Consider the following 11893-nt stretch of genomic DNA (forward strand, 5'->3'; position numbering starts at 1 on the left):
TAAATAGATCTGAGGTAGGAGTCCACACATTGTGGTTGAGGTGACGAGTTGACAGAACTTAGTTGTGTTTTCTAGGAGAGGAAAATCTTGTTTAAATAGCTCATTCAACACACCAGTCAGCTCCATGATCTTGGTGATTGTGCTCGTCTATGTTGGTGGAATACTTCTTCTGTAATGGAGAAACTCATGGGGGCAGAGGGATTAATTCAATCGCTGGGTTTATTGACAGAGGGAATGGACAAGAGGTGTAATAAACAGCTGAGGCAATCCAGACACATGTGCATAACTAAAAGCAGGTGAGTAAACTCCAAACAGGGAAATAACATTATGCAGATGAAGGGAACACTAAAGTATTTTGGTCTTCACAGGAAACATAAATGAAACAGGAGAATCCAAACGCTGGGGATCAAATGGAGGTTGAACCAACACTAAACTCTGATGAGCGGAACAATAACAGGTAGGTATATAATTAGAGGTAAGTCTATACAAACTAGGGAGTCTGTCTGACTGACAATGAGAACAGACAATGATTATGAGTGAGAGCGGTGTTCTTATGCAGTCCTTGATTAATCACTGATGATGCGCAGGTGCGTGTGATCAACTCAGGGGAGAGTGAGCGCTGTGTGGAGTGAGGGAAAGGGAGCAGAGTGTGGCGTGAGAGAGGGAGTCCGGTGAATCTGTGACACACCCTCTAAAAGGAGGAATATGAACAGCACTATGGGGGATATTTAAACCATCCATCTCCACAAGCATGGGAATACCGTTCTCTGGCAATTAGAGAAGCCCCCATCAGGCTGACATCACTGAAGCCCTGAGGAACACTTGAAAATGTAAATCACTGAAGCCGCAGTACAGTACAAACTTGCCAGATGTTCTTTGGCTGTAGAGGTTTTACATTAAATCTGTGATAAACTAAGTACAGTATAATAAACCGGATTTCTCACAGGATAGAAAAATCACAAAATAGATATCTTTGACATTTTAATTGTTTGTCTTAGACTGCAATGAGATTAAATAGAAAGCAAGTGAAGCTGCTTAAGTCTCCTACTTCAAATTTGTATCTGAGAAGAAGATACCAGTAATATCATATTAATCCTGTAAACCACTGTGACAAATTGTAGACAAACTGTTTTGTGTTTTTGTTTCATTTGTCTCAATTTTCATTTATTTGTATTTATTCTGAGGTGTTTTATGAGAAATATCAGAGAAAAGTTGATGAAACATACCTGCGAACTTTCTAGTTCACCAAGAAATTCTCTCATTATTAACTCTCATGATATCCCAGGTGTGTTTGACTTTCTTTCTTCCTCAGAACCCATTTGAAGAAATATAGAAAAATATCTTAGCTCAGTAGGTCCTTAAAATGCAAGTGAATGGAGATTTCACTTTTGAAGCACCACAAATCACAGACAGTCAGCTAAACATCATTCATGCGACACCAGATGTTAAATTAATGTCTTCTAAAGCGATACGATCACTTTTAGTGATAAATATTTCTATACTTTTTAACTATAATCCAACGCTTCACAAGAGGAAGTTTGGATCCCAATCTATGTTATTTCCCTCTTATCTCTGCTTCCTTAAACATGGTTTGTGAACCAAGCCATCTTTCATCTCTACACTTATCGGTCCAACAGTCTCATAGATCCAGTGAAGCCTATTTGAGAAGATATAAGCCAGGAATTGCAGTCTAAATGTTGAAGACTGATTATGTTAGGGGGAATATCTGAGTTTATATTGTTCAGAGAGCTGCCATCCCCATAGTACATACACAATCCCTCTAAAGCCCACAAAAGTGAAGCTGCCAGAGCTGTCAGTGCAGATGTGTATGAAGGAAGGGAAGTGGATGCTTGTGTGTTTATAAAACAAGACTGTGGAAGGATCCCAAACAGCTGAAAATATATCCCCATCTGGCAGTGGGGATGAGGTGTGCTGTTAATGGTAGTGTGTGGATTGAGCTTCTGTGCTGTGCAGAATGTTACCAAATAGGGCTGAAACGATTAGACTACGTCGAAAACTAAAAATTGTTGACAAACATTTTCTTGTCGAATAGTGATTTGACTGTATTTAATGTAACATGAGATCACATTAAACTCTAATGATGAGAGCACTGCAGCTCGTGCCTGTCTATGTAGAGGAAGAATTACACAGCTCACAATCCAGATGCACTCTAAACTTTCCAAACAGCTTCAGGTTATAAAAAAATACCTAATAAGTAAATACAGAAGCACTCTTGTTGTGGAATAAGCAGAACCGGAGCTCTTTAAAGGAAACACCCCAGTGTTACATCTTAAATGCAGTTATATTTAATGCGTTATAGCTTTATTAAAGTTCAAATAATACAGAAGCAGGTCATGGAAATAACTACAAACTCCGAAACTGGTATTTCTCAGAAAGTCCTGATCTAAGGGGAGAGATTGAAACTGCTCCCGGCTGATGCACACACTGTCGTGGGGACACTTGTCCCTTGAGCACACATGCTTATTGCAGATATTATAACATGATGGCTCATGACTTTTTGAAACATAATATATGTGTTTCATGTCTAGATGTGTCATGTTTTGTTTTCTGGTCTTTTATTTTGACTTGGTCTTCACATGACCGTTTCCTAGTCATGTGATGTCCTGTTTTCCCTCCATGTTTATGTGTCTTGTTTTCATTGGTTCTTAGTCTTGTTATTGGTTCTTTTATGTAATTGGTTTATGCTTATTGTCTTGTTATCTTGTTTAGAGTTCTGTTTGTTCATTGGCTTATGTTTCCCCATGTCCATGTATTTAAGCCCTCATGTTTGCCATTGCTTTGGCTTGTTTTCCAATATAAATATCACAAATTTCTTGAATTTTTAATTCTTTAGCAGCTATCCTGCAGAAGAAGAAAAATTATATCTGAGAATGTTGAATATAATATAAAAAATATAAATATTTTAAAATATCTCAAATTCCTTGTATAGACTTTTATAGCCTTCAGTCCTCAAAACAATTATTGACTGACGAGTTTCTAGAGAAATCTGTTTCTTTTTTGCCATTTTTTACCTAATATTGACCTTAAGACATGCCAGTCTATTGCATACTGTGGCAATTCAAAAGCAAACACAAAGACATTGTTAAGCTTCATTTAATAAACCAAATAGCTTTCAACTGTTTTTGATATAATTACAAGTGAATTTTTAGCAAAATTAGCAATTTAGCATGATTACTCAAGGATAAGGTTTTGGAGTGATGCCTGCTGGAAATGGGGCCTGTCTAGATTTGATCAAAAAGGACTTTTTTCAAATAGTGATAGTGCTGTTTTACATCAGTAATGTCCTGACTATACTTTGTGATCAGTTGAATGCCACTTTGGTGAATTAAATTACTAATTTCCTTCCGAAACAACAAAATCTGTACATTATTCCAAACTTTTGGCCGCCAGTGTATATTTAAGGTACATTCTCTTAAATATCTTATATGTTGCTTCTCAAGTAAATGTATCTTGTTTTATGCATTTTTAGGCTATTTTAAATTGAAAACAAGACAAAAACACTTGATAACAATAGAATTGTATGCAGTGAATATCTTTATTAAATTCAACTTAATAATTTTTCCCCTTAATTCAGTGAAAGTTATTTAAAGGTATTTTTAAAAGATGATTTTGTCCTCTTTATTGTTAGTAAGCACATTTAATACAACCTTTTAAGTCAAGCTGAATAAATGGTTAAGAGCTAAACATTAATTGTTGCAATAAATGCCAAATAGTTGAATAATCGTTCTAATAATCGTTAGATTAATCAATTATCAAAATCGTCGCTCCTTCTTCCCGCGGGATTGAGGACGACCCGGCTGGCGATGGAGGCGATTTGGGGATGGCAGTGGGCTCAGTTTCGCCAGGTAGATCCCCACAAACTACTCTACCTCCGGAACGCTTGTTGACTTCCGTCCAGGCTCAAGGTGAAAGCAGCTTTCACTGCCCGCAAATGACCCCCTCGCTCATCCGCTCTCACTACTCTCGGCGGGGCGACCCACGTGTACTCCGTGGTCTCCCAGGTGGACAGAGCGGTTGCAATCCACCTGTGTCCCGAGAACGCCGCCACCTGGTGGGATCGCCTGGTGCTCCCATCCAAGGCCTGTAGGATGTCATCATCACTGACCTCCAAAGCCTACAGTGCCGCTGGACAGGCCGCCTCTGCCCTGCATGCCATGACCCTCCAGCAAGTTCACCAGGCCAAGGCACTCAAAGATCTGCACTTGGGTAGTCCTGTCCCCGATATGTTGCAGGAACTGCGCTCAGCGACCAAGCACGCTTCCTCAATGTATCCAAGTTCAGTCTATTCGGCAACACCGTGGAGAACTTCACCCAGTAGTTCTCAGCGGTGAAGAAACAGACGGAGGCCATTTCCCACATCATGCCCCGCTGCTGCATCAGCGTGGGCCGTGCTCCATTTGCTCGCCGAGGGCGTCCTCCTGCGGCTTCCAGACAACAGGCAGCTCCGCCCCAACCTGGGCCCAGCTCCCAGCCCCAGCATCGAGTGCCCCGCAGGAAGGGCACGCCCCCCGTCTCCCACTGTTATGGCCGAACCTCATTCTTGGTTCCTCAGTGCAAAACCTGAATAGACAGATGCATGATTCCCTCCCTTTATACCCGTATTTCAGGGGGAGGGACAAGCAAATTCTATCTGCCTATTTCTCGCAGGCCTTTTCTCAAGTTCAGAGATGCGCGAGGCTGTTTAATATGTGTTAATATGAGACTAATGTTTAAAAATCACTAATAATCTTGTCTGTGCATAGCCAATATTTCAATTAAAGCTATAGTCAATAATCTAAAACACAATTTAGAGGATTTTACAGCTTACATAACACATTTTTGCATAGCAAAATAAATGAGCTGCACATGTCTACTGTTAAACCCTCTGGAATGCCTTGCCCCAGAAATAGAATTACTGTAGACAAGGTTTTTCTATTTGCCACAGATGGTGTCAATAACATCTACTGAAACTGAAACATATCTTTAAACTATTGGAAGAGACCAGAAAAAAGTGGAATTTTTCCCAGTTTAATTTCCGATAACCAAACTTAATGACATTTCCAACACAAATTGACGACATGAACAAATAATGGCACGATGTAGTAATAATTCGGGCTGTCGATTTAACACGTTAATTCAGTGCGATTAATTTGACTAAAAATAACGCGTAAAAAAATGAACGCCATTTATCGCAATGCCCTCGGACCATAATATGGAAGATTCCTGAGAAATGCAAGCTTGTAGTACCACCTGTTTACTCCAGAGGACAGTAAGTGAATCTCCAGCTGCGTGGCAATGCGCAGTTTATACAGTGAAGAAAAGCACCCTTGAGCAGCAAAACAACACAGACACGTGTTATGTTCTTGCGTTCAAAACACTTGATGGATCGCAAATCCAAACTAAGGGATCTCAATATGTGTTCTAAGTATTAAACTATATTTAACTTGACACGGTGACCTAAAAATGTATGTTTATGACACAAAGCATCCAAGACACTACACAAGCATGTCTGACGCAGATGTTCATTGACGGGTCCTTAAACAAGCCCTCATAATAAATCTCCAACTGATTGTCAAATTAACTTGTGAAATGGATTGCTGTGAACTGTATGCCAATGATTGGTTTATGTTCAATAATATGGTAGTAAACAATACATTGTATTCTAAAGTCGATTTTGTATTGTCTTAATGATTAACTCTTCTGCCACAAGAATGTAATACATTTTAATTTTCAGAATATTTTTTATTTTTATATATATATATATATATATATATATATATATATATATATATATATATATATATAATTTTTAAATATTTAAAGATAACTATGTATCATTATTTCATCATTATATATTGAATTATATTTATATGAGGGCTTTCTCAGCAAATATTTGTATATGCGATTAATTAATCGGGACACCATGTAATTAATTTGATTAAAACATTTTATCGATTTACAGCCCTAGTAATAATATAAAGCAATCTGGTGTGATTTGTAAGGTGAAAGACGGTGGTGGCCAAGTTGTGTCCAGTGAATCAATTCAAACTATTCAAAAACTTTCGGTACAAGCTTTCATTATTGATTCCCATATAACACTTTATAAAATGTTGCTTTCATTTTGAGAGCAAATAAAAGAAGCAAAGAAAGAGCTCTAGGGTGTTTATGAGCCTAGTGTTTGCTGCAAGGGTTGAGGGAGAGCTGCATTCTTTAAATTTTTTGAGCACAGCTTCTTCTCTGTGATGGCGGAATGCAACGACAGGCTTATAGAACAGATCTGTGGGAAGCTGTCTGTACTCTTTTGGCCTGAGGGGCTGGTATTGAAACAGCTATCAAGCTGGCAGAGGTGCTCATTACACTTTCACATGCAGCCCAAAACACTGTGCAATATAAAATATGATATACTTTGCTCTAGTGAGTGTGAACAAAGAAAAAAGGGAACAGTGAGAGAAAGGGATGTAGGAAATACTGAGTGGGAAATCAATTGGATATTCAAGGTAAGATAATTATAATTATGTTTTGCACTCGCAAGCACCTCTGACACTTTCTTACAAATAATTTTTTATCTAATTAAATACTGATGTTTTAAGTACTACTATTTAAAATGTTTTTATAGTTTTTTGTTTGTTTTGTTTAGAGTAAATATAAGTGTAACTGATCATGCTAATTAAGATCATAATTGTGACACAGAAATACTGCTTTGATTTTTTTTGAGTTAGCTACTTCTTGTTTTCTTAAAAGTGTAGATTGAGGCAAATTCTGTTTAAAACAATGATTATCTTGCCACTTCCCATAAGCCACAGTTTAAAACTCATTTATTAAATGCATTTGAAGTGTTGCCAGCTGACAGCTCTCACACTACAATCTACCGTGGCATAAAGCAAAAGCAAGAGTTTGTGATGCTTTATGAAACATTCATCCAAAGCATTCCTGTAAAACTGAGAGTGGACCAGGCTGGGATTCAATCCACAGCACACACCACCCACGATCACCATCAAAACTGCTCTATCAAAGTCTCATCAAAGACTATACATATATCTGTGTTATCACACTGTTCTGGTAAGACACAACTAATTACATCTTTTCACACAATGTCCTGGTCAGTGCTGCCCTTGTAGTGCCTATTTTACCCTTCCATTGGCTGTGTTGTAAGTCATTTGCACATATCATGTAAAGACAGCAAAATGCAGCCACAGACATTTTTCATCATAAGAAAGACATAAAACAATTCTACAATTTACACAGTTCTTTTCAGATCATGTGACAATGTTTTATGGCTTTGGACTGCATTATTGAGTAATATATATGGAGTGTGTTAGTGGAAACAATGGACTTGGTGACATCAGGATTCTTTCAATACTAAAACCTAATCAATGTTGAGGGACAGTGAGGAAAAATATGATTCAACGTGAAGCTGCAGGCATGACTTTAATATTGCTTTATGTCGTATTTTGCATTACCAATACAAATGCACACCACGCATGTTAAGCACTCCTTCCTTGCTCTTTCTGTGTTATGCTTATTTCATTATGAATGGAAACCATGGAAACCTATTGTCTAAATCCCTTTGGTGTGCCATTGTCTATCTCATAAAATACAAGTGAATCAGGAAACAAAAGTAAGAAATAGTTTCTGTTCACCATGTAATCTCACAGGTCACAAACAAGAAGCACCTGGAGTAAATTCTAAAGCGTATGTAAAGGATAATGCACAGCCAGCCAGTTGTTATTGCAAAATAAATTCTGACAGGTTAATCAGGACCCCGACACAAAGCTGAGAGGTCTTGTATCAGCCAGAAGGGATTTATTTTGCGATTAACAGTTAATTTAGAAATTTAGAAAGAAATCGCTGAACAGCTGAAATCAACCTCCGGTTTGCATCGGAGATCTGTTTTTGTTTATTTTGAGGAACACCTTCTGTCTGCCCATTATCCAGTATATTACAAGACTACTTGCCAAATAAACAATAAAAATGGACATGTAACATTCATTTGTGTCAAAATTATGTTATTATGTGAGAAGAAATAAATAGCTGAACAGCTGAAATTCATCTCCGGAACACATCAGAGTTCTGTTGGTTATTATTAAACGTCTGGCTGCTCATTGTGTATTTTTTGTGTATTACAGCACTACTTGCCAAATAAATGAACATGAACATTGATTTGAGTTTAAATAATTTTATTAGCTTACAATGGCTCGCAAAAACCGGGATGAGTCGTCTGATACGTGGAGGTGTGGTTGTTACTGAGAAATCAGAATTGAGAATTCCAGAGAACCATGTAATTACACCAAATAATTAGGCCTCTAGTGTTTGCATATTGATGGTAAGTCAAAGGGGCACTTGGCAAAGTGAAATTTGTTGGAATCAAAAGAAAACACCTTGTGAAAATTAATCAATGACTCTTTAAACTGTAATCGCAAGGGATAATGGTATTGATACTATATTGAGGTCAATGCCAATCAGTTTAAAATCAATGCATATATTTATCATCCGCAGTTGTCAGCTCATGAGTCCAATACAAACTGCAGGCTCCTGATGGAAAGCAAGTTCAGAGCTCTTCAGATTTTGAGGAGAAAATAAATGAGAATACTTGAAATGCAGTTATATCATTGATATGCATATTATGAAATGTTCCTATTTGAATTCCCATTTGAAAATCAGCCAATTTTCCAATTCATCCAAAGAGACCTGAGGAGTGTCCTTTTAAAGATGCGAAATACACCACCAACCAAGTATTGTCCTCAGCAAATTTAATGCAATCTGTACTGTTTCTTTATCTAGTTTAATTATTTTCAATATAAATTTTAACTGGGCAATCAAAGTATCCTTACCATCTAAGGTAATTGACTCATGTCTTTCAACATAATGTTAAGAAATCTTATCAACACATGGTATTATTTAGAAATATTATTCACTGTCTGTTAACATTCTAATTAACTCTTATTAACAATTACTTAAAAAAAATAAGCATAACATATTCCAAATAACTAACTAGAGCAGTTTTATAATTTATTTTATAACATGATTAAATCTGAATTATCCATATCCACCCAAACGACCTCAGTCAGAATGAAAATGTTGACAATGCCTAAAGTGAAGCCTGACTGCTCACAATAAGATGACAAAGCCCACCAACAAACCCAAAGCTTTCCCTCCTGTACCATCAAAAAGATTCTCTACCTCTTAGACTGTCTTCTGTTCTCTAATCGATACTGTGTTCTTTCCACTCTGTTGCATTCAGATCTATCTGTCAGATACACATAAGCATGGCTCCAAAACTAGGCCATCTATTGCTCTCAACATTCTTTTTATGAAGACATAGGCAGATTTTACAAAGTGACCTGACACAACACCACCCCTCCCTTTCATTTGAGGATCAGTGTAGTGTTACCGCTCTCCATCATGGCTGTACAGCCCTCTCTACAGAGGAAATCTGGGAAATCAATCATCCTGCTCTTGTTTTGAGCAGACGGTTCCAAAGCTTTATGGATAACTTACCAGTGAGCCAACAAACTTAGATCACCTTCAAGTCAATAAATACCAGGCCAGCTGTACCCACCACTGAAGTTTGTCATTTTAAATAGATGATGGCTTTCACCATTTCATGATGGGTGTCTCCATCATGTTTGCTTTACAGTTACAGTTTACAGAAAGTGCCCCCAACTGTAGCTTCCCAAGCTACAAGCTACTCATAACTTTAAGTAGCTAAAATTTGCATTCTGGCACACGGGGCATTTTCCCAGTGAGCCGACGCACTTTGGGGCTGATCAGGGGCGGACTGGCCAGTGGGAAAACCGAGTGGGCCTGTGGATCAGCTGCGAAACGTGCTGAATGGGCTGCGATAATCAAAAATGAGCCGTCGCGTTATGCAGAAAAGAACAGCGAACAGCGGGTGGGTTTGCTGTCCTTTTCTACATATCGAGGCGCCGTTTTGTGGTCCGTTCTGCATAACTCGCCGGCTCATTGTTGCTTATCGCGGCCCATTCAGCACGTTTCGTGGCCGAACAACCGGCCTGCTCGGTTCTCCAGATGGATATTTAATTCTCCACAGATTATTCATCTATTAGGAATATTCCTCCTTATGAAAAACAAAAGAAACTGAAACTAATCTTTTTTTTTTCTTATTCTTAAAACTATATCAATTTAACATTCTTATTCTTATTATTATTATTATTATTATTATTATTATTTAACTGAATAATGGTTAACAACATATTCCACAGTTAATGTATCCTACAAATTCAGCTTCATCTGGCAAGAAAGAAATAATAAAATAATATTATTTAAATAATAGTTGTGTAATAATAATAATAATAAAATGATTAATAATAACAATTAATATTAGGATATTATTATGAAAAGGCATATTCAAGGTATATTTTATTAACAGAAACTATAAATGTAGGAGTAACATTTAAAAATATGCATTTCAAGTCTCAAGTCTCATTTATTTATATAGCCCCTTCAACTACAACGTAGACCAAAGGGCTGTACATCCAAAAACAAGAAAAAACATACATACAATATGCAATGACAAAGTCAAGAATTAAAACAAACAGAATACAAATACGTTTTCACACGAATTTTAAAAACGTCAACTGACGGTGCAGTTCTAATATCAGGGGGAAGAGCATTCCACAGTCTAGGGCCAGCGACTGAAAAAGCTCGATCTCCTTTAGTTTTAAGTCGAGTTCTTGGAACAAAGAGCAGTAGACAATTAAAAAACCTTTGAGATCTACTGGAGTTCATTAGCACCAAATCCTTGATATATTCCGGGGCCAATTCGTGAACAGCTTTATAAACATATAACAAAATCTTATACTGTATCCGATATTTCACAAGGAGCCAATGAAGCCTTTTCAAAACAGGAGTAATATGCTCCCTCTTCTTAATACCAGCAATCAGCCTCGCTGCAGCGTTTTGAACCAACTGCAATCTTGAGATAAGAGATTGACTAATTCCTACATATAAAGCATTGCAGTAGTCCAAACGTGTGGAGATAAATGCGTGAATTACTGTCTCCAAATCAGGAACAGACAAAAAAGATTTCATTTTAGCAATAGTCCTTAACTGATAAAAACAATTTTTTATCACATTTTTAAAATGATAGTCAAACATAAGAGCAGAGTCAAAAATTACACCTAGATTTCTTATTTTAGGCTGCACATATGTTTCCCATATACCTAGAAAATCAGTTAAACCGCTGTCAGCCTTCTTCGTCCCAAACACCATGACTTCAGACTTGCTAGCATTTAACTGTAAGCAGTTTTGCTGTAACCAATTAGTCACCTCCTGTAAACAAGCAACCAAGGATAAATTAGGGCTTGATCCTCCAGCTCCAATCGGTAAATAAATCTGAATATCATCGGCATATAGGTGATAAAATATACCGAAATATAGCATTTCATTTAGTTTTGACGCACTTCAGGTTTAAGCACCAGATACAGATAATTTTGTCATATGAACAGATACAGATACAAATACAGATAATTGCTTCACAGCACACCCCAATAATAATAATAATAATAAATATAGCTGCAAGCAGCAATTATCGAGGGCATGCGTAGGAATGGCACAAATGTGTGAAAATAGCATTTATGTGAAGATTTTAGGCAAACTGCTCAAAAAGTAATGAATAGAATCACTAGTAATGTAATATACATTGTTCTTGGCATCAGCCAAGGAGTCTATGTATGACAATAGACTAAAATTATCAAAAGTTATTAGCATTTTTAGAAACGTCATTTTGATTTGATTACATAAAAATAAGTTGTAATGCACCTCTTATCATATTTCAATTACTTTATCAAAATAAACACACTCAGATAGATCTGAAATACTTTTATTTCATAATAAAATGTATAAAACATTTAAATACAATAAACTACATTTA

At 37.0% G+C, this 11893-nt stretch overlaps 1 protein-coding gene across 2 annotated transcripts in view; it reads right to left on the reverse strand.

Annotated features, from left to right (window-relative positions):
- LOC127658598 (fibroblast growth factor 14) overlaps positions 1 to 11893 on the reverse strand; it is a 185674-nt gene that overhangs the window by 41750 nt on the left and 132031 nt on the right. The gene's annotated exons all lie outside the window — the stretch shown is intronic.

Source organism: Xyrauchen texanus, chromosome 18 (assembly GCF_025860055.1).
Source record: "Xyrauchen texanus isolate HMW12.3.18 chromosome 18, RBS_HiC_50CHRs, whole genome shotgun sequence".
Taxonomy (NCBI): Eukaryota; Metazoa; Chordata; class Actinopteri; order Cypriniformes; family Catostomidae; genus Xyrauchen; species Xyrauchen texanus.